At 39.0% G+C, this 25,186-nt stretch overlaps 1 protein-coding gene across 1 annotated transcript in view; it reads right to left on the reverse strand.

Annotated features, from left to right (window-relative positions):
- apip (APAF1 interacting protein) overlaps positions 1-23,962 on the reverse strand; it is a 75,952-nt gene extending 51,990 nt beyond the window's left edge. The window contains exon 1 of the mRNA XM_049717310.1: positions 23,959-23,962. The gene's annotated coding sequence lies outside the window, so the exon portion shown is untranslated. The remainder of the gene's footprint in view (positions 1-23,958) is intronic.
- Between the last annotated feature and the right edge of the window lie 1,224 nt (positions 23,963-25,186).

The following is a 25,186-nucleotide window of genomic DNA, read 5'->3' on the forward strand; positions in this document are numbered from 1 at the left end:
TGGTTAAAAAAAACATACCAGTAAAAGTAAAAAAAGAGCCGTCTTCATCTTCCTCCTGTGCACTGAAACCATCGAAGTCTTCCTCCTTAGTGTCCGATTGGAATAGCGTTAGATATCCTTCGCCTCACACTTTCTCAGTCTCTCTTTCGTCGTCGGTTTTATGGATTTCTTCGAGTGTGAAAAGGGTCTGTTCATGCTAATCTTATTCATGCACGAAGCGCTAAATTACATTAAACTAGCGAGCGACACGTATAGCTTAAAAGCGGCATCATATGCATTTCTTTTGTCCCCCATAATGACGGTTTGTGTATAAAAGCTTCCTGTCTTTGTGTAAATGCGGGTGTGTGCGTGATGCGCGAAATGTAAACACAAACTAGCACGTCTTCTTCGGCGCATTATCTCTTCTTCGTCTGTCTCGCTCTTGCTTCCTGCTAGAGCGCCCCCTGGAGGCCGGAAGCCGTAAAAATCCGTAAGTACGCCGCGCCGCCGTTTAAGGTTCAAAGTAACCTTCTGAATAAAATGCATTAAAAGTTCACATTCATTACAACTTGTTTTTGGTGAGCAAAATGTCAGAAGAATTGAATTTAAATGCTGATTGATTGGGTTTTAATACAATGCAGATGGTCCAAACAGCGCCACTGCTTTGTGTAATCTCTGAGTCACATGGCAGAGTAAGAGAAAGGGTTTAGAGCACAGGTGTCAAACTCAAGGCCCGGAGGCCAGATACGGACCGCCACATCATTCCATGTGGCCCGCGAAGACAAATTGTGCATCAAATTCGTGTGTCATTACTAGAATTGCAAATTGTCTTCACTTTTAATAACATCTTTTTTTTTAAATATTTGACCAGTTTTTACTCGTCTGATTTGAAAACGAGTTATTTGTCAGTTTGTTTTGTAGCTTTTACTGTATATAATAGTGTTAAGAGTAAAAGTGATCAAGTCATCACAAAAATCACGCAAAAAATCTTATATAAGCCGCACCTGACTATAAGCCGCAGGGTCCAAAATTTTGGTCAGTAGAGTAGGACCGGGCGTCCGTAAAAGCCATAATAGTTTTTCAAACTTTGTATGTCACTCCAAATCCTTAATTCCTTCAATCTCTGCGTCCTCCGTGTCACTTAGAAACAAAGCCGCTAATGATGCCGGTAGTACGTACGTGGGTACGTTTGTCCTTTATGTAAACAACCGCCGCGCCGCGCCGACTTGAAATTCAAATTACAGTAATGCTTTGGTATATCACGGTTCTCCAAACTTTCTTTCTGCTGCCCTATTACTGTTTTCGGCTGCGTATTTTACAACTTGAAGTTTACCTGTTTCTTTTTGGTGCCATTTTTTCTTAAGCCCTTCCCATTTAGAGCGCCCTCATCCAGTTTCGTCTGAATTTTTTTTTTTTTTTTCAGATGTAGTTTTCTTGTTTTGTTTATTTGGTTGTTTCATCAAAGTCAAAGTCTGCTTTATTGTCGATTTCTTCATATGCCAAGACACACAAAGAGATCGAAATTACGTTTCCACATAGTGACAAGACATAGTACACAATATGCATACAAGTAAACAACACAAAAAAAAACAAGAAGGCACAAACAATGAATAAATAATAAATAAACAAATAACATAATAAATATAAGAGGAGCAAAAATGGAGCAAGTGTGCATACAGCAGACAGTGGACTTGGATATGGCGCTTTAAAGTGTTAATTGCTTTATTTGATTTTTTCTCTATTTTTTATGTTTTGAATATGTTCAAGATAAAGATATAAAAGCATGTGAAGTGATCAACTATACTAAAAATAACATGTGAAGTGGTCAACTATACTTTTAAGTAAGTGATGTGTTAATGATCAAGTAAACATTTGTGAAAATAAACATATATAAGTCGCTCCTGAGTATAAGTCGCACCCCCACCCAAACTATGAATAAAAACCACGATTTATAGTCCGAAAATTACGGTATACAGAATATGAATTTCTTTAGTTGTGATTTTGAGTGTGAAGTGTTGTTTGTTTTTGTGTGCCCTGCTATTGGTTGGAAACCAGTTCAGGGTGTACCTTGCCGACTTCCCAAAGTCAGCAGGGACAGGCTTGAGCATACCTGCAATAATAAAGAAGCTTCATATAGAAGATGGATGTTACAACTTTTGTGTCAATCTTAAAAGTGTTTAGTATTCAATTTGAGTTTATTCAGTAAACCCCTTGTCTCAACGACCGGAATTAATCTGTTTCAATTGCATTTTCCAGATTATTATCACCAATTATTTCACTACCAATCTCAGATCTAACAGAAATACTTCTGTTCAACAGGATGATTATTTGCAGTGATTTACTTATTATACGCTAAACAGTGGCCCATGCAGTTGAGGGGAGATGTTTTTGACCTGTCCGCCTTCCCTTTAATTACCATCCAAAATATTCCCCTATTTTTAGATTCTCTTCTCCCTGTACAACAATCTCAGTGCTCTACTGTACTTAATTTGAGGTCTGTCATCTCCCAAGGAGTAATTCTGCTTCACGACCCCCCTGCTGGATTCCAATGTTTTGTCAAGGACAGTCCAGGCCATTGAATGTTTACTGTCATTTGGATTATTTTTAGACCGTCCAATTAAATGACAATCACTCTGCTTTGAACTACTTTCTTATTCTAATCTATTGCAGTTTTGTTTCTCACGATGTAGTCCCTTGGATTATAATCTCTCATCCTCGTCTTGGTCTTGAGAGGACAGTGATGTGGTTAACGCTTCTTTTCTGGGAATGCTAACTGCTGTTTCTGAGAGAATATAGGCCAAGCATGATATAGTTCCAAGGTCTACTTTCATCTGTAGTATCTGTAAAAGCATTTCCTTCTGTGCTACTCTAAAATTGGGATTAATCCCTCCTGTCATGCAACATTTAGAATGTTCCAAATAAATCCCAAGATGTCCATCCAGTACATTGCACACCCAAGGAGAATTTCCTCTTATGCTTCTCTTTTTGCAAAACTTGTCTTTTTGTGCTTCAGATTCAGTGATATCACTATTATTATTATTATTATTATTATGAAAATAACTACATTGATCATGCATACAGGTTCTACAAATCAGAACCACAGTATACAATAGCAATGACATTATATATGGTTCGTGGGTTATTGTACCACACTGCTTCCCGAAGTGTAACGTAGCACAAAATGACTGGCTTTCCTTGTTAATTAGAGCAAAGCCATTAAAGATTTATGCTGTTCATTGTAAGAATCTAATTTATTGCTGTTGTTTTCTGGACATGGTCTGAATAGGAACGTTATTGATGGTAGGCTATAGAGTAGGAGGATCTCTGAGGAAATGACCACATTCCAAACAAATGGTTCGTTCAAGTGCGAATAAATAAATAAATAAATAAAATAAATAAATAAATAAGAGTAGATTTTGATAGCTATGCATCCATTTTCTACTGTTTATGGTGAGTAGGAACCTATCCCAGCTGTACAACTTGGACAGGTCAATCATGGGGCACTTATCTAATTTTTCACAATCAAGCCCACAGGTAATTTAAATTCTCTAATTAACATAATATGCATAATTTTGGACCGTGGAAGGAAACCCAAGCAAGCACAAGGAGAACTCACACAGGTCCTTAGCAAGACTCAGAACCTTCTTGTCGATCAAAAAAAGTAAAAAAAAGTAGTCGTAATCCATATTGCACAAAACAATTCACAATAAAATGTGTTTGTTGCAAAGTCCTAAACTGATGTATGACGCGCATAAATACAAGCAAATCTCTTACCATTACATCTCAACCTACTGTAAATTGTAAATGGGTGATAAGCTGGTCTGTTCTCTGAAAGTCTGCCAAAAAAGACGAAAGTAGCCCAGTAAGGAAACGAATATTTCGACACATCAATCTCAAGACAAGCCTCGTATAGTCCATTTTCAAGACCACTCACAGAGTGTGTATGTCCCAAGATGTCATGTGTGTTTACTAGTGTGCCTCCGTGTACATTTAGAAAGTGACAGTGTGGTAATGAGTGAGGATGTTGGTGAAGGGACAAGCTCTGATGCAGTGTCACTGTGAATCTTTTCAAAGTCTGATGAGCCTCCTCAGGCTCATGCCTTATCAGGCTAGTTGTCCACACACCAAAGAACAACAGGCAATGAACATGTTGCAGAGAAGAAGTACTACATAATAGACTGATGCATGCATGCACACACTTGACAATCAAGGTCACATGACAAAAACATTGAGCAGACTAAACATACTTTTCATGTCCATACAGCCTTTAATGTCTCCCCTTTTCTGCCTGAGTTTCTTCTTGCAGCAGTCATGTTATGCCATCAAAAGATAAGAAGAATAAAGAACAAAAACATCAAAACTATTATTATTATTAGTTATTATTAGTTACTTACTGCTGCTTAAATATTTGTTCCGAATATAATCATATTTTATTCATCTACTAATCATCTACAAGATCTTGAAAATCCTCCATCACCTTGTTTTTTTTTTTCTTCTGACTTTCCTTGCAGACACAAATGACTCTGGCTGTTGAAAATGTGCCATCAGCGCATCAATCATCATCATTCAAAAACCATATGGCCGAGGGGTAGCATTCAGTCACACCATTCAAGTGTCACCTTGTCATTTTCAAAAGATAGATGATTGTACCGACTCAGGAATGTTCATTTTGGCCAGAGGACAAGGCAATCTTTGGTCATTTGTGTCATACTATATATGTTCTGATGATTAGTATGTGTCAAGATTTTACTTGTTCATCGCCAGCATGAATTAGTTTATATGGTTAGAAATTGCTCCCTTGGGCCCAATTGCAGGTTCCCCTAAAATCTGTGCTTCTGTCTTCCAGATATTTATGGACACTTGGTCCAACTGTATTTTTATCAGTTGCCTCATTTAAACATTGTTCACTGCTGTGAGTGTCCTAATTAGATGAAAATGTTTTACTTGGTGATAGTGAGAGACAACTGCGACATACATGCTCCTGTTTCTTTTGCTTTTGTTTGGTGAGAGCCCTCTAGTTATATAAAACTGGGCCATATTGTCTCCAGATTTTATGTTGTCAAGAAACTGTAACACGCTGCAAGATCACAAGATTTGAGCCACCCTTTGTGTTATAATCCATCATAAAAATTTGAAATGTGGCTGCCTGATCAATGTCACTTCAAAAACAGGGAAAGTGTTTTCCACCATAAAATCTGCGAGAGCCTCCCTGTGACTGACGCCTCCCTCCCTTTTTATCTCTCTCTCCTGCTACAGAACAGTAACATGACTGTAAGCCCTCGGTCCCACAACAGGGCTTATGTTGCCGTCATCTTCTCTAAATGCCTTTCATGGCCAGTGATGGGAACTCCCTCTGATCCAGGTGCCACCTAGACCATTAAGGGACTCGGTGGCTCAAGCTTCTGTTAGAAATCATTCCCAATTACGACTCCATTTGGTATGGCACCTACATTTGGTACTCTTGGGGACAGTAGCGATACAGCGAAACCACTGCGGTGTTGCGAGGCATTAAGATTTCACACAGTAACTACATCATAAGGGATGCGATTTCAGAAGTAATTGTCTATTCTTCTTTACAAGGTACTTTGGGTTCAATTTAAATAAAATTTCATGAAAAGTAGTGTTATATTGCCCCTGGGATACAGGCCTTAATACACTCATCTTTTCAGGAGAATTAAGAAAAGATCTGAATTGGTCAGGTGAGAATTATACTTCCTTGTTGCCGTTGGAAAACAAACATGCCATAAGACACTACAGTGAGAGTAAGTTGTACATACGTATAAACGGTTTGTGGTATGTAGATTAGAAGTAGAATGTTCATGTTGACAATTGTCCTCTTTAAGAAAAAGAAGAAAATAAAGAAGAAAAAAGATTACCCATGATATGCAATACTGTATTACCGTTTCATTCCAAAGTATGGTAAAATTCAGGATAAAGATATTTCAAGTAATTCATTCATTCATTTTTGAACAAAATGAGATTCATAGTATTCCATCCATATTTTGAGTGGCTACTAGCTGACTTTGCTGCACAAACTATTACGGTGCCTTGTGAGTGCAATATGTTTTTATTGTTCATTTGGTAAAATTAGTGTTAAGGGAAATTTTCTCTTAAAAATTAGCACGTTACTCGAGTTTTACTTTATTAGATTATTCTCCGTTTTCACGTCTACTTAAATATAAAATGCAACAAACAAGCCCCCTAATCAAATGTGGTAGTTTGGACTCTTAGGGTTGTTGTGTTAAAAGTAGGTTTTAAATGGAACTGTATGGAAAGAAAGAAGTGTGTGGTTTGTTATTACCTAATCTGACAGAAGTGCCCTAGCAATTGCAGCCAAATCAGGATTTTAACATTGCAATTACGTTTAATCACACATGCAATCTTCTGCTATGGTTTCTCTGAGATTAGAGTGGATTATATTGGATTAAGACCATTGACCTGATTTACTCACTGGCAGACTCATAAATCTGACCTTCAGGGGTTGGATTTGGAGGTTTAGAGAAACTGACATGCAGGGAGAGCCAAGTACCTGTCAGTTGGATGGCTTATGAGAATGCAAACGAGTTTGTGGTGGTGATACATGTTCCAGTGGTGTCATGTTTGATGGCACATGATCATGATCCACTTGCCTTCCCTTTTATGGTCTTGAAGATTTGGAAGAGAATGTACAATTGATATTATAGTATAGGTATTTTGTGAAGTACACAATTTCTCCTGTGACCTTCATATGTTAACCAAATATTCATAGTCTATCAATGTTGACACAAGCAAACATAAACACGATCAACTCAAATTTTACTATAGCAATTATGAAACAAAGATTCATAATTCAGATTTTACTCACCACTTTGGACAGATTACACTTTAACTTTCTGATGGAGCTTTTATGACCTCTAACAGCAGAACTTTAATTACTCTGCACATTCCTAATGTTTAGAGGTTACATTTAACAAGATGCCTAATTAATCTAGAATACTAATTGGGCAGTAATGAAGAACCACAGTGGAAGCAAAAACAGATGGCTATAACAGGCAATGTATTTGACACTGCCTAAAATTAGTTGCCTGATTTAATAGGTTGGAGGCTACTTTTGACTTTTTTTCAATCTACATTCAGTTTCAAGTCATTTCTCTAAAGCTTTTCTCTAAAATTAGTTTGAGTATTGACAATGTGTGGAATATTTTGATGCTTGGACCATATAAAGATGAGCTGAACAGTTCTATTGTGCATTGCTAATCATCCTTATAATTGCTCAACATTCATAAATCTGGATCTTATTAAAACACAATTTAAATGACAATATTGTCATGCGCAATAGGATGCAAAATTATGTAGCTTTACTGAATGAGTACATGTTCCCAGGAAAGTGAACACTGCAGTCCTATATTAGGAACAGACCTTATTTAAAAGGGGGGCCTTCACCCCAGTATGTTATTCAGAAGTATTGCCATGGCATTGAATAGTGTCAAGAGGGGAGTACCAAAAACATTAAGATCTTTGATTTTTTTTTTGTAATCTTTTTCAGTCTTGATATCTTCTCCACATTTGTGTCATTTTTTGCTTCACTTCACAGAAGATGTATGAGTGAAATAGAGAATTAAGGTCAGCAGGCTTGCGCCCACAACACATTAGCCAAAAACAAAATAATTGGAGTAAAACATTATTTTAATGGCAGTGACCCACACTCACCAATTTTCATATTTTTGCTTCAATGCCTGGCTGTTGCTTCTCTTCTTTTTCCTGTATGGTATTTTATTAAATGATTGAGAGAGCAGCCGAAGTGATAGGAACAGAGAATGATGCATTATTCATACAAATTAGATGCTGCTCTTGTGTAAATGGTATTCTGCTAAAGAAAAAGGGGGAAGACAAGAGATGGGGTGGGTACTGTCCACTCCTCCTGCGGTGCCTGAGCATCTGTCAATGTAAAGCCCACAGCCAGTTCACCAAACATGAAGCATGTGTGAGGTTTTTATCTCCATGTCTTAGATGTGATGCCAAGATTCAGGGCTGAAGGGACAGCAAGTCAGTCATGCATCACCTCCCTCTTCACTCTGCTCACCCACCACATCTGCCCTTTTTTTTTAAATTATTATGGACTCCTAGTAGATGTGTATATACGTTAGGTATACACATCCAGATATGTCCAGTAGAATAATCTGCAAGGCCTTTTTGCTTCCCCTATCTGCCACAATCAAGATGGGATTTTTATGAGCTAAATTGTGTTTTAGCTATAAAACTGGATTGTCATCATGCAAACACAGCTCCCTCATAATAAATGGATTTAATTTCAGTGCTTAACTGACCATCACTTAAATGTTCAGTTAGCATTGCTTCCCTTTGAACTCAGTTCCGTGCCAGTAGTTTTACTGTCAACTCATGATTCAATTCCACCATGATATTAGGTAGTCATTTATTCATTCTCCGAACAGCTTATCTTCGATAGAGTCGCAGGCGTGCAGCTGTCTGTGGGTGGGAGGCAGGACACACTATGAACAGGTCTCAGTTCTGCATAAATTATTTTGTGGCGTTACAAATGTTTTGTTTTTATACAGTGATGAAGATATTTATTTTAGACAGATATTTGCCTGTGACCACCAAAGTGGTTCATTATTTTTATGGACGGCCCTTATTTTAGTGTGCATTTCTTCAAATTATCCATGACTCAACAGTGAATAATCATTGCCAGGAAAAATCTTGAGCGATGCAATTTTTAGGGTGCATAATGAACTGACCAGCAAATCAAGGGCCTTGGTCATTATTTGATCAAAACATCCCAAGGATCAAGAATTACAGCAGATTTTACACACCTTTTGTCTTGCTGAGCTAGCTGTTTTCGAGTGTTTGTGAGTGTATGCATGCAAGCGTGTGTGTGTGCATGTGTCTTGGTGTGTTTAGACAAGAAGAGGTATGAGGAAATAATGAATCCTGGCTTTGAGTGTAAAACAATTGTAAAATGACATATTCAATAAGGCCGTGACGTCGACATATGTAAGGCGGATGCAATGTATACTTTAGATGTTGTCATTGGTAATGCTGGCCAGTGGGTGTTGCAGAGGGCACCACTTTAGACTAATGAATGCATGTGGCAATTAAAGGTATAGGATCATCAAAAATGCTGAGCAAAGCAAAGTACTGTAATAATTCTGTGCTAAATGGCCGGCAATGCATTTCATGTTCTCACCTTAAGACTGAGGTCTGGTGATGCGTCTGGGTAAGCTACATTTGATGTAGAAGAACTTGTACCTTAGCTCACTACTTTTCCGAGAAGCTTGCCCAACACTGCATCATCACCGACCACAGTGACAACTTCAGTAAGCAATCAAGTATGTGCCTTTATCATACCCGACCACACCTGTTGCACCAAATCGGAGATCTGGCTTCCCTGCTTGTCCCTCCATTGTGAATCACAAAAGGCATCAGCTTGCATCCAAACGTCTGCTTCCTCAGCTAGGCTTTAACAATAAATTCAGAGCCTGCCAACATATTCCAGCAATAAAAGCTCTTTTTAATTCAACACCTGTTTTCGTATCTGCTTGGGGTTTAGTTAGTTGGCTCATTACAAAGGCAATAAAACATGATAGCCATGGACTTGCATACTAAGAAATGAAGAAACAGACAAATAAACCTATAAAACACAAACCAACACAACAGATAACATTAAAGTCAGACAACGAAAATTATTGAGAGGCCACACTATTAGTGAAAAAGTAGAACCACAAAAACCTGGAATGTGAACAGACTTGCGTATAGGTTTTAGATCCACTATAGTACAGTCGACACATTGCTGCACTGAAATGATATAATAATTCAGATAATGTGTCGTGCAAATACATATACTATATCATTCTTTTGCTTTTTGCTGTTTTCATATCTCAAGCCGAAATTAGGTGGGCAGCTCATGGTTTAACCCCCACCCCCGCCCCCCCTCTTAAAGAAAAACTGTAAAGCAGACTGCATGAACACAGTTGACCATCTCACACTATGAGTGTAGCTGTCAGGGGTGATAATAACACATCTAATGGGATTATCCTCCTAACTTTTCCGTGGGGAGCTGACCCTGTCCATGACAGCCGTCTATGATAAAAACTGCCACAGTAGTTAAAGCTCAGCTTGGAATGAGATTACCCTGAGAGCAAACACCAGCAAGTAAACACATTCAGCGTGGCTGCAACATCTACCGTATAAAGCACATAGTTGACTAACATTGAACAAAATGGCAGTCCTCAGTCTTACTCAAATTAGCCCATAGGCCATTCGTATTTTTAACCAATGTCATAACCCTGTGACTGACTCTTGGGAGAGTGTGTGTGTTTGTGTGTGCGTGCGTGCGTTTGTTTGTTTGTTTGTCCAAAGTCAGCTGAGATAGACTTCAGCTCCGCATGACCCTGACCAGGATAAGCAGTATAGAAATTGGATGGATATAGTATATTTGAAATTCAATCGGGTTGTGTATGCATTTTTTGAATATTGACATATTTAGTATATGTACAGGAATGATAACTTCTGCATGTTTGCATTACAGATGTTAAATTATCCATAATGCATGGATCTGGAGAAACTGCGCTCAGAACACAAATCATATACTCAGTTTCAGTTCTACAATAGATGATGTTACATCCATGTAACAACATTATCATTCATTATTTATCATACTTCATCGTCTCTACATGCGCACATAATTCGGGAAAACTGGCGACAACGATGGTGACAATGCATATGCTGCAATACTAAAAGTTTGCATCACCTGCCAGCCTCAGAGGAGTCGATATTTTGGGAGAAACTAACCATTTTGGAACTCGAGCTGCGCTGTGTTCGAGCACATTTTGTGGAGAACGGCTTCATGGACATGAGCTTTCACACCCGCGCTATAAATATATCTGCAGGCTTCAAGCAACACAGCCACACATTCGCACAGAATAGTCACAGTCAGCCAAAGCATGCTCTCTGGGCTATTTTAAACAGGGCCGTAAAGTCCAGGTGAACCTTAAACCATTGAGTTAGGCAAGTGGAGAGTTACGTTAACCGGTTAACATTGTTTTATAGCCCAAATAATTTTCTTCTCAAGTGTTTGTTGGTAGCTCACAGATTGACCTGAAGCATTCTGCAATACTACAGTACATATGGTTACATCATCAAACCCACTCTCTACTTTGTAACCTTTAAATAGCATTCTGAATACCCTGCAGAAGTCGTTATTTACTGTTTCTCCATCATGTCTCAAAACCTAAAAAAAGAAATGTGTGCACTGAAATGAAAAAAAAAGCTTTATAACATAAGAAATTGTTGACAAGAAATATATGTCACTACCTTGACAATATTGGATGTTGAAATGGTGTTTTGATAGTTACGTTTTTTCAAATCATGATTTATATTAGTTATAGTTTAAATAGAGAGAGAGAGAGAGAGAGAGAGAGAGAGAGAGAGAGAGAGAGAGAGAGAGAGAGAGAGAGAGAGTTTTATTTCAGTTGTTTCATCTAATGTTACTTCGTATAGACAAGTACTCTCTTAAAATGCTATCCACTTCTTCATAAATTATATTCCACAACATCAAAACTGACAAGCATAGTGTGTCTCTTTTATAATGGATAACAGTGCAATGCAAAATATGCAAATTGAACGGATATACAATTTCAAAAGAAGAGCCTTGACGTTTTCTTTCTGAACACATTCCAACATTTGTGGCCGAGACTTGACTTTGCCTGCAGCAAACCCAACGAGTTTGCATTCGTGTGGGGAATTGCTGAATTTAGAGGATATACTCAGACCATCGAAGAAGTTGCAAGAAATTCACTCGTGACAGACAAACTTGTCAAGTTACTCCACAGGGAAATATTCTCTGCTTGAAAAGCGAATTTTACGTCTCTGTCGGTTCTTCTCAAGATAAAAATAATAGATTTGACAGAAGTAAATTCTCTCCTAACTTTGCCTTGAGAGTTTAAGAAACCTGAACAAGGAAAAGACAGCCTTCCTTTTCCTTTGCTGCATGAGTGAAACTTGTGTTCATCCCACTTTGGTACAGCCAGATTGTCATTTAGTCTTTTGTGAACAGGGTGCGGAAAGTCAAACAGTCATTGTTTTTTGTGATGCAACCGAAATTAGTTTTTAGAAACAAAGTAATAGATTTTGTGTCATTCAATATGTTGCAGTAAGACTTTCTGCATTTGTCAAATGCCCTTTACAGGTATCCACTTTTTCACTGTATACTAAAAGCCTTTTCTGGAGGCCACTCAAAGATGGGACAGACTTCAATCTCACATTTGTCACAAATACAATTGAAGTGAAATTCTAAACAAAATCTTAAAGGCCATTGTATTTAGTAGCAACAAACAAATCTACACCACTATTGATTTTTTTTTTAACTAATGAATGTCAGTTAGTTTTAGTACATGTTTCATTTCGGAGTCAAATAAAGAATCCAAACAAGTTTGTGAAAATGTCTTTGGTTTTAGAATTTTGTTTATATGAACTGATTGTAAAATCCTTAATCCATCACCTCTCACTGGGAAAAGACATGCTACTTTTTCATTTACCAGTTTTTTTAGTCATTGTGCAATCATGGGAACAGTCTACATGACAATATTGCTATTGGTTTTCCTTTCTAAAGTTTACAACAATGACATTGATTGTATTTACTCATTTCTTTGGTTGTATTGCTCTACACTTAGTAGGTTTTTTACCTTTTGTGTATTCTACTCTTTGCTTCTCAGAGATTCTCTTGCTTCGTCAAAGGAGTACCATTTCGTTTTAACAGAAAAACAAGTTGAATAATGTTTTGCTGCAGGTCTTTTTCATTTCATTGCTGGAATATGCTTGTAGTGTATTGGTCTATTACAAGTTCCAAAAAATAAGACATAGCTCGTATGGTATAAAAAATGCAGGCACATTTGTGATGGCTACTGCATTATAAGAGAGACCAACAATTAAAACTACTTCGACAATTTTAATGTTTCACATTCCTCAAGTTTTCATAAAAGAATATCACATGCTAGGGGTTCTTCAGTTGAACTTCTCAAATATTCATGGACCACATGTAAGTAAGGTTAAAGAGAACCATATCGTCATTAAAAATAATGAACGGGGAAAATACGGTCGTTGAAAAGCTGAGTGGTTCAGAGGTTACATCACCCATATGTGAGCCACAATTCTCGTTCCTCTGTAATAGACCTAATGGTATACAGGAAAAGATAAAATAAGATCACAAAGGTCATTGAAAATGAGAGGAGGGAGCAGGTGGAGAATGCTTTGGGATAAATGAATACGGGAAAGAATTTTTATATTTGAAAAATCAGTTTTGATCATTTAACTTAAATTACGCCTGAGAAGTATCACTCCCTCCATGAAGAGGAGAGGTTATGACTAAGAAATTAGTCTGAAAATATATCAAGTACATTGAAGCTCTGGGTATTAGTCATGGAGATGACTTGGTAATTGGAGTTCTCAGACGCTTGGGGTAATTGGCCCAATCCGACTTTGGCAGAGCTAATTTGCCAGATAATTTGATGAAGGCAGGATGAATTGCATATACTCCCTCAGGTCAGCAGTTCAGTTGGTTAATGATTGTGATGACTGTGACCTTGTGAACATACTAGTAAAGGGAGCAAATGTACACGACTGCGGAAAGGATAGCAAAACTAAATTAACAAAAACACAAACCTTTCAAGCTCTCCAGAGACAAACAATATATTCATATCATGGGAATTTGTACATGTCTCAGAAAGGACCCAAACTTATGTATGGATGACATCAACAGTTTCAACAAACTCATGAGATACTGTACCTCATGGATTTTCTCAGAGGTGGATCACTCAGTCACACCATCCGTGTTGGCACTGTAGCTACGCGTTTCCATTGAAGCATTTGACGTCGCTGTATTGTCTCCATGGTCGGTGGTCAGTACATATTAAGTTAATTGTAAACAATTATTATAACTAGAGAAGAGGCGGACTCTTTAAATTGCTTGGATGCCAAGATTCACTATTTTGAATATATCACTATATCACAATTTCAATAAACATAGCGCTCTATAATCTTTGTTGGGATGTGGGAGATACTAGACTGTTAGCCTGCCTCTCGAATCATCAATTATAAACAGTCCAGTCAAGTTAATATACATTAACGCCTAACCATTCATTTGGATATCCAAAACAATAATCTAAATTTAATTTTAATAAAAATATTAGAGTATTTGAGCATCAACTTTTAATAGTTAATTCCAACAATAATTAAAGCAGAAGGCTTATCAATTTTAAATCCATTATAAATCTGTAATTATTTTTCCATTTGTTTCAGACTTGTTCACAACTTTTAAAATGTATGCGTGCAATGATGTCAATAATAAACAAACAAAGGCCGATTGCGCACTGAGCATGGGCCTTTTTCAATATATGACGCACATACATATGTTTGTGACAACCTGCGTCAACGCTGGTGTTGCCTGTTAAATTGGCTATCTCTGGCTGTGAGATAGTGTATTGGCTCTCCCTACCATTTTATCATTGAGAGGCAGCTCCAACAGAAACCCTGACGCACTGAGCTCTTTGAGAAGCAGGTGTGGACAGCTTGTGCACAATTAGAATTAATGGAGGGCTGTGCAGTAAGGAAATGAGCCATCACAACACAGAACAGCCCTTCATTTCAATGTTATGCTTCACTTGTTGAATTTCAGATATTAATGGATAAGCAAGGATGATGATCACTCTTTCTTGTGATGACAGAAAAGTTGGCATTTTCAGTATTTATGTTCATGTTGACAAGAGTAATTGATGTAGTATATGCAAGCATTTTTTAATTTTAAATTTTATAAAAACTTCAACATCTATTTTGGTAAAAGACTATTTACTCTCATTGCCATCGCTGACCCCTGGTTGCCCTCTAAGCCCTGTGATATGAGTTGGTCACGCTGGCACTAGAGTAATGGTCAGACAAAAATAATTTGATGCCATGATAGCTCAAAAGCTAAATCTGGCATATATATACTGTGTAATTCAATCGTACAAGTATTCTCTAATGTGCATTGTCCTTGTCAAATAATCAAATAAAGTACAGTTATTTTCCATAAATACAGCCTCACATTTTTTCATCATTCATGAGACTCAGGCATGCCAATTAGGTCACAGCATGCAGTCTCTAAGATGCTACAAGTAATCGTGGAATTTAGCTCGGTGAAATTAATTTCCAGTGACTGCATGTCAACCAGCGGTAGGCTCGGGAGTGTTAGTTTGTTGAGTCAAGCTATTCACAGAGCGGGGAAGGCCACTTGTCAAGGCTGTCTAAATCGACATGAAATAATTATGTCCAGATTTGGTGGTGAACCGCTATAAAAACAGTACATAATGTTGTAGTGCATCAATATCTTGCAGTGTCTATCTTATGTACATAGTTCAAGATTGTTAATTCCAACGTCAGATTTTAAAGTGGGGAAAAACATTTTACTGATGCCTGTAAACATGAGCAATGGGCACCACCAAAACATATGATATAGGATCTCATTGTCCATGTTGTTCTTGTATTACTCTTATTTACATTTGGAACAACTCATTCACTGCCCGTCATTTTCAGATCAACCTCCGTTCTTTGTTCATGACCTGGGCAGGCTACTGTCATTGTCAGTCCATCTTTATTCATAATATAATCATCCTTCCATCCTTGTCAGTCTGTGTAAAAGAAAATAAGTCTAACACATGAGAAACCCAAATTGATTAAAATGGTGGAGAGCAAAAATTCAGTGTGACAAGTGACAAGATGGTTGCTGGCCCGTCAACACCTAGCTAGATAATAACATATCAGAATACAATGTATACTAACAGATGATGTATACTTTACATCATGATGGATACTAGTACCGTATTTTCCGGAGTATAAGTCGCTCCGGAGTATAAGTCGCACCAGCCATAAAATGCCCCAAAAAGTGGAAAAAAAAACATATACGTATAAGTCGCTCCGGAGTATAAGTCGCATTTTGGGGGGCAATTTATTCGACAAAATCCCACACCAAAAACAGTCATGAATGAGCAACAACAGGCTAAACGATAGCAACAACAGGCTAAACGATAGGTATGCTAACGTGACAAACACAAATAAAGAGCTGAGAACGGGCCTGACGTAACATATAGAGTTATTAAAGAAAACGATTACATGAATAACACGTTTATAAAATCATCTGTGTCACTCCAATTCATTAAATCCATCGATCGTTCTTTGTCAACAATGGGTGCGCGCGGCTGAGGGCGCTTGCACTTCAAAATATTCCACAGGCTCATATAACGATAGATAAACTATATTTCAAATAACTATAATAGAAGCAATAAGATTATCAAACCATCCGTGCACTTTAAATCCATTAAATCCATCGATCAAATTCCTCGTCCTTTGTCAACATCACCGCGCGTGCGCCCTGACGTCAGCCTCGTCTTTATTCCACAGATCTAGTATATAACTATATTGTAGCGCTAACAAAGTACAAGGATAGACGTGGGTTTGGTAAACGGCTCTTTATTAAACAAAACGAACTTCCAAGCGTGTGGCGGTGTGGACTTCCAGACACGAGAGCTCCATGGCATAGGACCGGGCATGCGTAATGGCCATGTCCGAGCCCCATGCAGCGTTCGCGGACAGCCACTCAGCCGAGCGCCGGCCCCCGACTCAGTAGAGTAGGACCGGGCGTGCGTAAAAGCCATAATAGTTTTTCAAACCTTCTATGTCACTCCAAATCTTTAATTCCTTCAAACTCTTTGTCCTCCGTGTCACTTAGAAATGATCACCGCTAATGATGCCGGTAGTCCTTACGTGGGTAAGTTTGTCCTTTATGTAAACAAGTAAGGGCGCTCGGACTTCTTCGAGGCACCGGAAGAGGCACCGGAAGAGGGGCCAGCGCGGAGACGTCGGGCCAGGCTTGCGGCCAACCCAGCTCGCCCAGCCGTGCCTTCCATTCTCCTGGCGTACGTTCGTTCGCGGGACGACAAGATGGGTTGCGTTTGCCTGATAGGATCCACGAACCGGACAGTGCGTGCCTGCTGTGTGCTCGTGTTCACAGTGGCCTGGTTGACTGTCATCTTTCCGGACTCTGCTGTGCATCGGGAGCGGCTAGCGTGCTATCATTCTTATTGTTCATCTTCTCGTTTTATTTTTCCTGTGTTGTTTACTTGTATGTGCCTTGTGAACTCTGTCTTGTCACCCTGGGATAGTGAGAAACGTAATTTCGATCTCTTTGTGTGTCTTGACATGCGGAGGAATTGACAATAAAGGAGACTTTGACTTTTGACTTTGACAATGAATAAATAAGAGTGTTGAATAAATGATAAATAAACAAATAATAATAAATAATAATAATAAATATAAGAGGAGCAAAAATGGAGCAAGTGTACGTACAGCAGACAGTGGACTTGGATATGGTGCTTTAAAGTGTTAATTGCTTTATTTGATGTTTTCTCTATTTTTTTATGTTTTGAATATGTTCAAGATAAAGATATAAAAGCATGTGAAGTGATCAACTATACTAAAAATAACACGGGAAGTGGTCAACTATACTTGTAAGTAAGTGATGTCAAGTAAAAATTTGTGAAAAAAACATATATAAGTCGCTCCTGAGTATAAGTCCCCCCCCCACCACCCAAACTATGAAAAAAAAAAGAGATTTATAGTCCGGAAATTACGGTATATAACATCTGTTAATCCTTCTTCAAACTTGCCAAACAGATGGCTTCAAATGGATCAGATCAGTCACAGATGATCCATATAAAAGTCCTCTGTTAATGTGTTTTTTATAGTACACAACATAGACTAAGTGGATAGATAATAATGTGAGCCTAAAGTATGCTTTTATTGTATGGCCTAGTCAAGAAATGGATTTGCATTTTTCGTTTATAGTGAATACAACAGCACTAAGGACCTAGACTGCCACTGGGAGAACATTTCCTTATCAAACAATTTTATGAATATTGTCGCTATCTGCAAGGCTGAATTACAAATCAAATCAGTATTTATATTTTCAGTATTCCAAAAGTGCCATTTTAAGCTGATCATCTGTCAGACAGGCCTTCTCACTCTTTCAATTGGCACTTAAAACATGAAGTAATGGTGAGTTTTAGTAGGGTTTGGGACCTGGGTAAAGCAAAAATGCTGTTTCCTTTGTTGGTTTACCTCCATAATAAAAGTCAATGTGTTGCTTTGGTGAGCCTCCACATATTTTATGATATTGCAGTTGTTGTTGGGGGCAAAAACAAGCAGAGATGAAAATGGTAACACTTTTTACAATGTGACGTGCCCTTCACTTCTCCAGGGGATAACTCAGGAAGAAATAAATGACTTGACTGCCACTAGACTTTACACAGTATCCTGATAGACCTGTTCTCAACAGAGAAGGAACAACAAATAAGACTTAAAAGAATGGATTTGACAGAGACCTTTTAGATAAATGTGCCATCACTCATCATACTTCAGTTTTATCATGAAAATAGGAAGCTCAAGAATAGACACTGAGTCAAATAAACCAGAGAAGTTTAACTTGTCATAACTCCTTAATATTAACTATTTTGTTGAATATTTTTCCAGACTGACTTTTGGAGTGGCTCACATCGCCCCACCATTATGTTGTGCTTTTTGGATGAGGCTTGCGTTATACATATGTGTCTTTCAGGGAGTGGAGTGGTGCACCAATGATTTTTCCAGCTGCATTTACAATGCGCTGCAGGGCTTTCCTGTTGTAGTCAGTGCAGCTCTTGGCCCTCTCGAGCAGCACCATAAATGTCCAGGCGGGGTGACTATCTGGAAGCTGACACCAATCTATTTGGTCTTGCTGTCGTTCATCAAGAGGTTTTTGTGTCTTTACCTCTTAATCAGAGGGTTAAACTTTGCTGCAGTGAGTCTCATCTTGGATGATCAGGCTCACCAGAGTCGCGTCATATACTTCACTATACTGATTCTTATTTTACTTCACTATAGTGATTTGTGCTGTAGATTGTTGTGCACTCGTGCGTCAGCATGGTGAAGAGCAGAGGACTGAGCACACAGCTTTGGGGTGCCCCTGTGATGCTCCTTGAGGTGTTGCTGCCTTGAGGAAATCTTGCAGCCAGTTGCGAATTGCTAAGGCCCAGTCCAACAAATTTACTGATGAGCTGTTGGGGTGTTATGGTGCTGAATGCTGAACTGATGTCAACAGTATGAACAGCATTCTAACAGTATGGATCTTAATTGTCCAGGGGGTGAGGGTTGGGTGGAGGACAGGGAAAATTGCATAATTTATGAATCATTTGTCTGGATGTAAGCACTGAAAGGTGTCCAGAGTGTGGTGGCGGGGGGATATTTCTATATTACCGTAATTGCCGGACTATAAACCGCACCGGATTATAAGCCGCACCAGCTAAAATTCAGGGATATTTCAGTTTTTTTCTTACATAAGCCGCACCGGTCTATAAGCCGCACGTGCACACGAGTTTTTTACAAAGAAAGACCGTACATAGAAAGCCTTTTTAACGTTTTAATAACATACTTGAACATGTCTTTCTAAACATTGCCTGTGACGCAGCAGTAGTACCGCAGCAACGCGGAAGTGTGCACGCGAGTTATTAGCAAAGAAAGACTGGACACAGAAAGTTTTTCTAAAGCTTTAATAACATACCTTAACATTTCTTTCCAAACACTGCCTGTGACGCGGCAGTAATACCGCAGCAACACGGAAGTAACACAGCAAAGTCACTGAGACGCGGCGGTAACACAGCAGCAACCCGGTAGCACAGCACTAACAGGGCTGGTTAAAAAAAACATACCAGTAAAAGTAAAAAAAGAGCCGTCTTCATCTTCCTCCTGTCCACTGAAACCATCGAAGTCTTCCTCCTTAGTGTCCGATTGGAATAGCGTTAGATATCCTTCGTCTCACACTTTCTCAGTCTCTCTTTCGTCGTCGGTTTTATGCATTTCTTCGAGTGTGAAAAGGGTCTGTTCATGCTAATCTTATTCATGCACGAAGCGCTAAATTACATTAAACTAGCGAGCGACACGTATAGCTTAAAAGCGGCATCATATGCATTTCTTTTGTCCCCCATAATGACGGTTTGTGTATAAAAGCTTTCTGTCTTTGTGTGAATGCGGGTGTGTGTGTGATGCGCGAAATGTAAACACAAACTAGCACGTCTTCTTCGGCGCATTATCTCTTCTTCGTCTGTCTCGCTCTTGCTTCCTGCTAGAGTGCCCCCTGGAGACCAGAGGCCGTAAAAATCCATAAGTACGCCGCGCCGCCGTTTAAGGTTCAAAGTAACCTTCTGAATAAAATGCATTAAAAGTTCACATTCATTACAACTTGTTTTTGGTGAGCAAAATGTCAGAAGAATTGAATTTAAATGCTGATTGATTGGGTTTTAATACAATGCAGATGGTCCAAACAGCGCCACTGCTTTGTGTAATCTCTGAGTGACATGGCAGAGTAAGAGAAAGGGTTTAGAGCACAGGTGTCAAACTCAAGGCCCGGGGGCCAGATACGGCCCACCACATCATTCTATGTGGCCCGCGAAGACAAATTGTGCATCAAATTCGTGTGTCATTACTAGAATTGCAAATTGTCTTCACTTTTAATAATATCTTTTTTTTTAAATATTTGACCAGTTTTTACTCGTCTGATTTGAAAACGAGTTATTTGTCAGTTTGTTTTGTAGCTTTTACTGTATATAATAGTGTTAAGAGTAAAAGTGATCAAGTCATCACAAAAAAAATCTTATATAAGCCGCACCTGACTATAAGCCGCAGGGTCCAAAATTTTGGAAAAATGTCGCGGCTTATAGTCTGGAAATTACGGTAACTTGATTTTCAAAGGACTTCATGATTATCACCGAAGGAGATGATTCCTTCAACACGGTATGATGCTGGCAGCTTTGAAGCATGATGGGACAACAGCTTGCTCGAGAGAAGTGTTAAAGATGTTAGTGAAGAGATCCCGAAGTCTTTAGTGAAACTTTCTATAAAGACACTGGCCTTGTCTCCTTCAAGTAAAGATGAGTCGCTTTGCATGTATCCAAAGGAATTCCCCCCCAAAACACTACAGTTAAGAAAAGAATGAACTGTCCCTCGTTTTCTTTTGCAAAAGTTGCAGTGGTGAAGTAACTGGCTGGTACAATGCAATTTTGGTACCCATTCACATTGCATGGCCACACCCCTATCAGGTGTTAATATGGACATAAAATTGATCACATACCGTAGAGGAAATATTTATATCGTTGTCAAATATAATCCAGGGCCCACTCCAAGTTTGATCACAGTTAACCCTAACCCTGTGATATCAAAGCACCCGAATGAGGACAATTGGTTTAGAAAAACAGGATCAGATAGTTGAATGGACAGGTATTGAAAGGACGTAGTTTGCCCGATAGTCCAATGCTTAAGGCAAACAATTTATCTATCCACATTTCTGCATATATGGCTAATGATCGTTGGCTGATTGCATTCTTACAGGGCCAGATGTCCTTATAAAGTAAAACAATTCTGGTTAATTAAGGATAAATGAAATACAAAATTGCCAGATTACACTATATCCCGCTGCTATATGTCTATTTGCGTAGTTGCTGCAGATGGTGTCAGTACACCAACACACCCCGAGATAGGAAATGCGAGCACGATCTGCCTTTATCATACTGTAGCAAACTGAAGTAGCAGACTGTGCTCCCTGGTGGAAACATGGCTTTTTATCCCTGTCAGTTTGTGTAATGCATGACTGATTTATGTGATTCTGCCAGCAAATACACTGACAACAAGATATTCCTTTTCTTTTCGTCTTCTTTCATATTTGTAAAATAGATTTTCTATTTTCAGTCCAATATAGAATGGAATTATTTTGTATATATGTACGTTCCAGCTAATGCAAAAACACAACCCCTCATAATACACATTGTTAATGAACCCCATCTGGAAATCTACATGCGATATTAATATTCTAATGAAGCTGGTGTTAGCTTCCTGTTACTTTTATTGACAATAAACCCTAAAGGATTTAGACTGAAAGTCCTTCCTCTTTTGTGGCCTTGAGCTTGAAAGCTACCAAATAAATAGTGTAGCCTTATGAGCCATAGTCTTAACAATGGAATGAAACATCACACCACATTGGCGCCAGTGCGGAAATGTCAATATATTGTCAAGTGAGAGATCATTTAGCTTACATGGAGGATATAATACCTGGTCTCGATAGCATTGCACCCCTTTGATGAAATAAAACATGACTTATGGTTGTTATTAAGAGTCTCCCATAAATGTCTGAGGACTTGCAGTGAATACTTCATGTGGAATTGCTTTATTAATTAAATTGCAGTTAATCAACCTAATTTTAAATTGCAGTAAGCGGAAGTAAATTGTTAATCATTGTTAATCAACCTAATTTTACTTCATTAAGTAAACAATTTTACTTCATTAAGTAAACAATTTGTGACCATATATCTTGTCCTGCCTGTCAATAACGTGTGGCGCTGTTCCAGTTTCGCTAGTGTGACGGCACACTTTAATGTTTGTCCTTAATAATTAACAAAGTTCTCAAATAGATGACTAATAAATAACCATTGATTTGAAAGGTGCATCTAAAATATATTTGTAAAATGGTTGTAAACCCATGCCCAAAACTGAGGCACTTTGAGTTGAAGATGAAAGTATGAGTTTGAGTAATTAAGGATCATTTTATTACTTCGCTGACTGTGCAGAATAATGAAAGTGAATAAAGAAGAAAATGGTACGTCGTAAAAGGTGACCATTTCTAATTCAGTCATACATAGTGAATGCATGGTTGGACATTGTCTGCAATATTAAACCAATCTTTTTAACACGAGAATGCTTCTTATTCTGAGACTGTGAGCAAATGGACCACTGCGTGCAAGCAATGTGGAGCCAATGCAGTAGCAAAAAATATTTATTGGTTGTATAATGAATCACAAATGAAAAGTATACGATTTATAAAATATAGGAACTCAAAAAAGAGAAATCAAAAGTATAAATTTCAACTGCAAATATGCAGAAAATCCATGCATTAGTGATGGAAGACCTATTAAAATGTTGCTGCCTCTTGTTTTAAAACTTGAAATGTGTCAGACAGTTTTGGAATGCAGTTCAATGTTTGGGCGAATGTTAAGTATAAATACGCACGAGTTCATTAAAAGTTTGCATTGCAAGTTTGTGCCATCATCAGAGGAGCATACTCGTGAGGGTCCACAGTGACGATATTATTTTAACATGATAGCCATTGTTTTCTATTCGGAAGTGGTTTGTACTTGGTATTTGAAGCTAATGAAGCTGTTCACCTGTAAAAAATAATGGATTTAAAAATACCTATTTTTATTGAGTGCCAAGTGCTTGTTTTTAAAACTTGAAAATCTTTTAAAACATTTTAAACAACACAAAGTAAAATAATAAATAATAGGCTGCCTAAATTTCTAAAAGATGAACATGATTTAAAAACTAATATAGGACCTTGTCTCTCATCGGCCCTCATTTACTAATATATATTATATTAATCTTTACATTTTACTATTTGATACTAATACCAGTAAAATAGCATTGTGGTTATTGTTTCACAATTGTAGCGTTTAAGACATAGATGGCAAACAATGCAAAAGAAGGCATTACTACAATCTTAAATTATTGTAGTACTGTACTACTTTTCCATACAATTATTTCTAACTAGTGAACGCGCTATGTCTATGTACTGCACCTCGTAGGCAGCCGTCGATCCCGGGAGATCATGGGTTTGCGCCCGTTGGTGTCACTCCATGTCAGTGCTTTGTGTGGCTATACAGTCCGATCCGGGAGGCACAGCTTCTGCCGCATCTTGCACAATCTCTTCAAGGGCTTTGTCTACTGCGGCTGCAAATAGTTCTACTTTTCGAGGATCAGATGTACCATTGGTGTTGATGCGAGTTCTGCCGACTTTCTTCGAGTGATGGACTTTTCTCGGCTGTAGCTTCACTCTGCTGCATACGAGGGAATGGTCAGTGTCGCAGTCAGCACTCTGGTAGCTTCGAGTCAGCTTGACGTCAGACAGATCGTTTCGTCTGGTTAGCACGAAGTCGATCAGGTGCCAGTGTTTTGATCTTGGGTGCCTCCATGAAACCTTGTGCTGGGTCTTGGTGCTGAAAAATGTGTTGGTGATGCAGAGGTTTTGTTGGCAGCACAGTTCCAATAATCTCTGTCCATTTTCGTTGATCTTGCCAATTCCGAAGTGTCCTAGACAGGATGGCCAGCTGTTGTAGTCCTGGCCAACACGGGCGTTGAAATCTCCAAGGATGAGCAGCTTTTCGTTGGGAGGTATGCTCTGAATTGTGTTGTTGAGCTCATCATAAAACTTGTCCTTGGCTTCTTGAGATGACGGAAGTGTTGGTGCGCAGGCACTGATAAAGTTCACCACGCCTGTTGATGTTCGGAGCTGAAGTTTCAGGAGTCTCTCTGTTCCCTCGCATGGCAAGATGGAACCAGATAGGCTGTTCCGATAGGCGAATCACACGCCGTGTTCTTTTGGTTCACCAGGCTGTTTTCCTTGCCAAATAAAGGTGTAATCTTTCTCCCTGATGCAACCAGAAGAGAGGAGTCTTGTTTCCTATGAGCAACAATGTCTAGCTGTAACCTCAGAAGTTCGTTGTTGATAACGGCGGTCTTTCGGGCATCATTGATGGCTTGAAGGTCTTCAGAAAGGCCAGTGGTTAAGGTTCGTACATTCCACGTGCAAATTTTCAAGTATGAGCGGGGTTTTCCTTTAGTTTTCCCGTTTTGTTTGCATTTTGGGCCTGGTGTAAGACTTTGTCGGGCTACTTGTCAGGTTTCCCCTATGACCCACACACCCAGTGGGGCAAGTAGACCGTGGCGAGGCAGCACCTTACTGGTTGGGGACTGCCCAGCTTGAAGCGGGCGGTAGCTGCCCAGTGAGACGCGAAGATCTCTCCCACTGTCCAAAGCAACCCCTGGCGCCTCGCTCTTCGCCAATCGAGCGGTGGCTTATAACCGGTAAATCTGCTGCTTTCCATTTTTGTTCCAACGCTGTGACACGATGCTGAAGTGGACTCTTCAGGGCGCAGAGCCTGGGCATGTTTCTATGGAGAACAAGCTGTTGCCCATGTAGCAGGTTCCCCCACTCCACTCCCCTGGACGCACCAGGGGAAGGGCAGGGCCAATACTGTCTGAGTGCCGGCGAAGTCGCAGGAGTTGCCGGAAAGAGGTTGAATCAACACAGGATCCGCCTTAGGGACTC

The sequence above is a fragment of the Syngnathus scovelli genome, chromosome 4 (assembly GCF_024217435.2).
Source record: "Syngnathus scovelli strain Florida chromosome 4, RoL_Ssco_1.2, whole genome shotgun sequence".
Classification (NCBI taxonomy): Eukaryota; Metazoa; Chordata; class Actinopteri; order Syngnathiformes; family Syngnathidae; genus Syngnathus; species Syngnathus scovelli.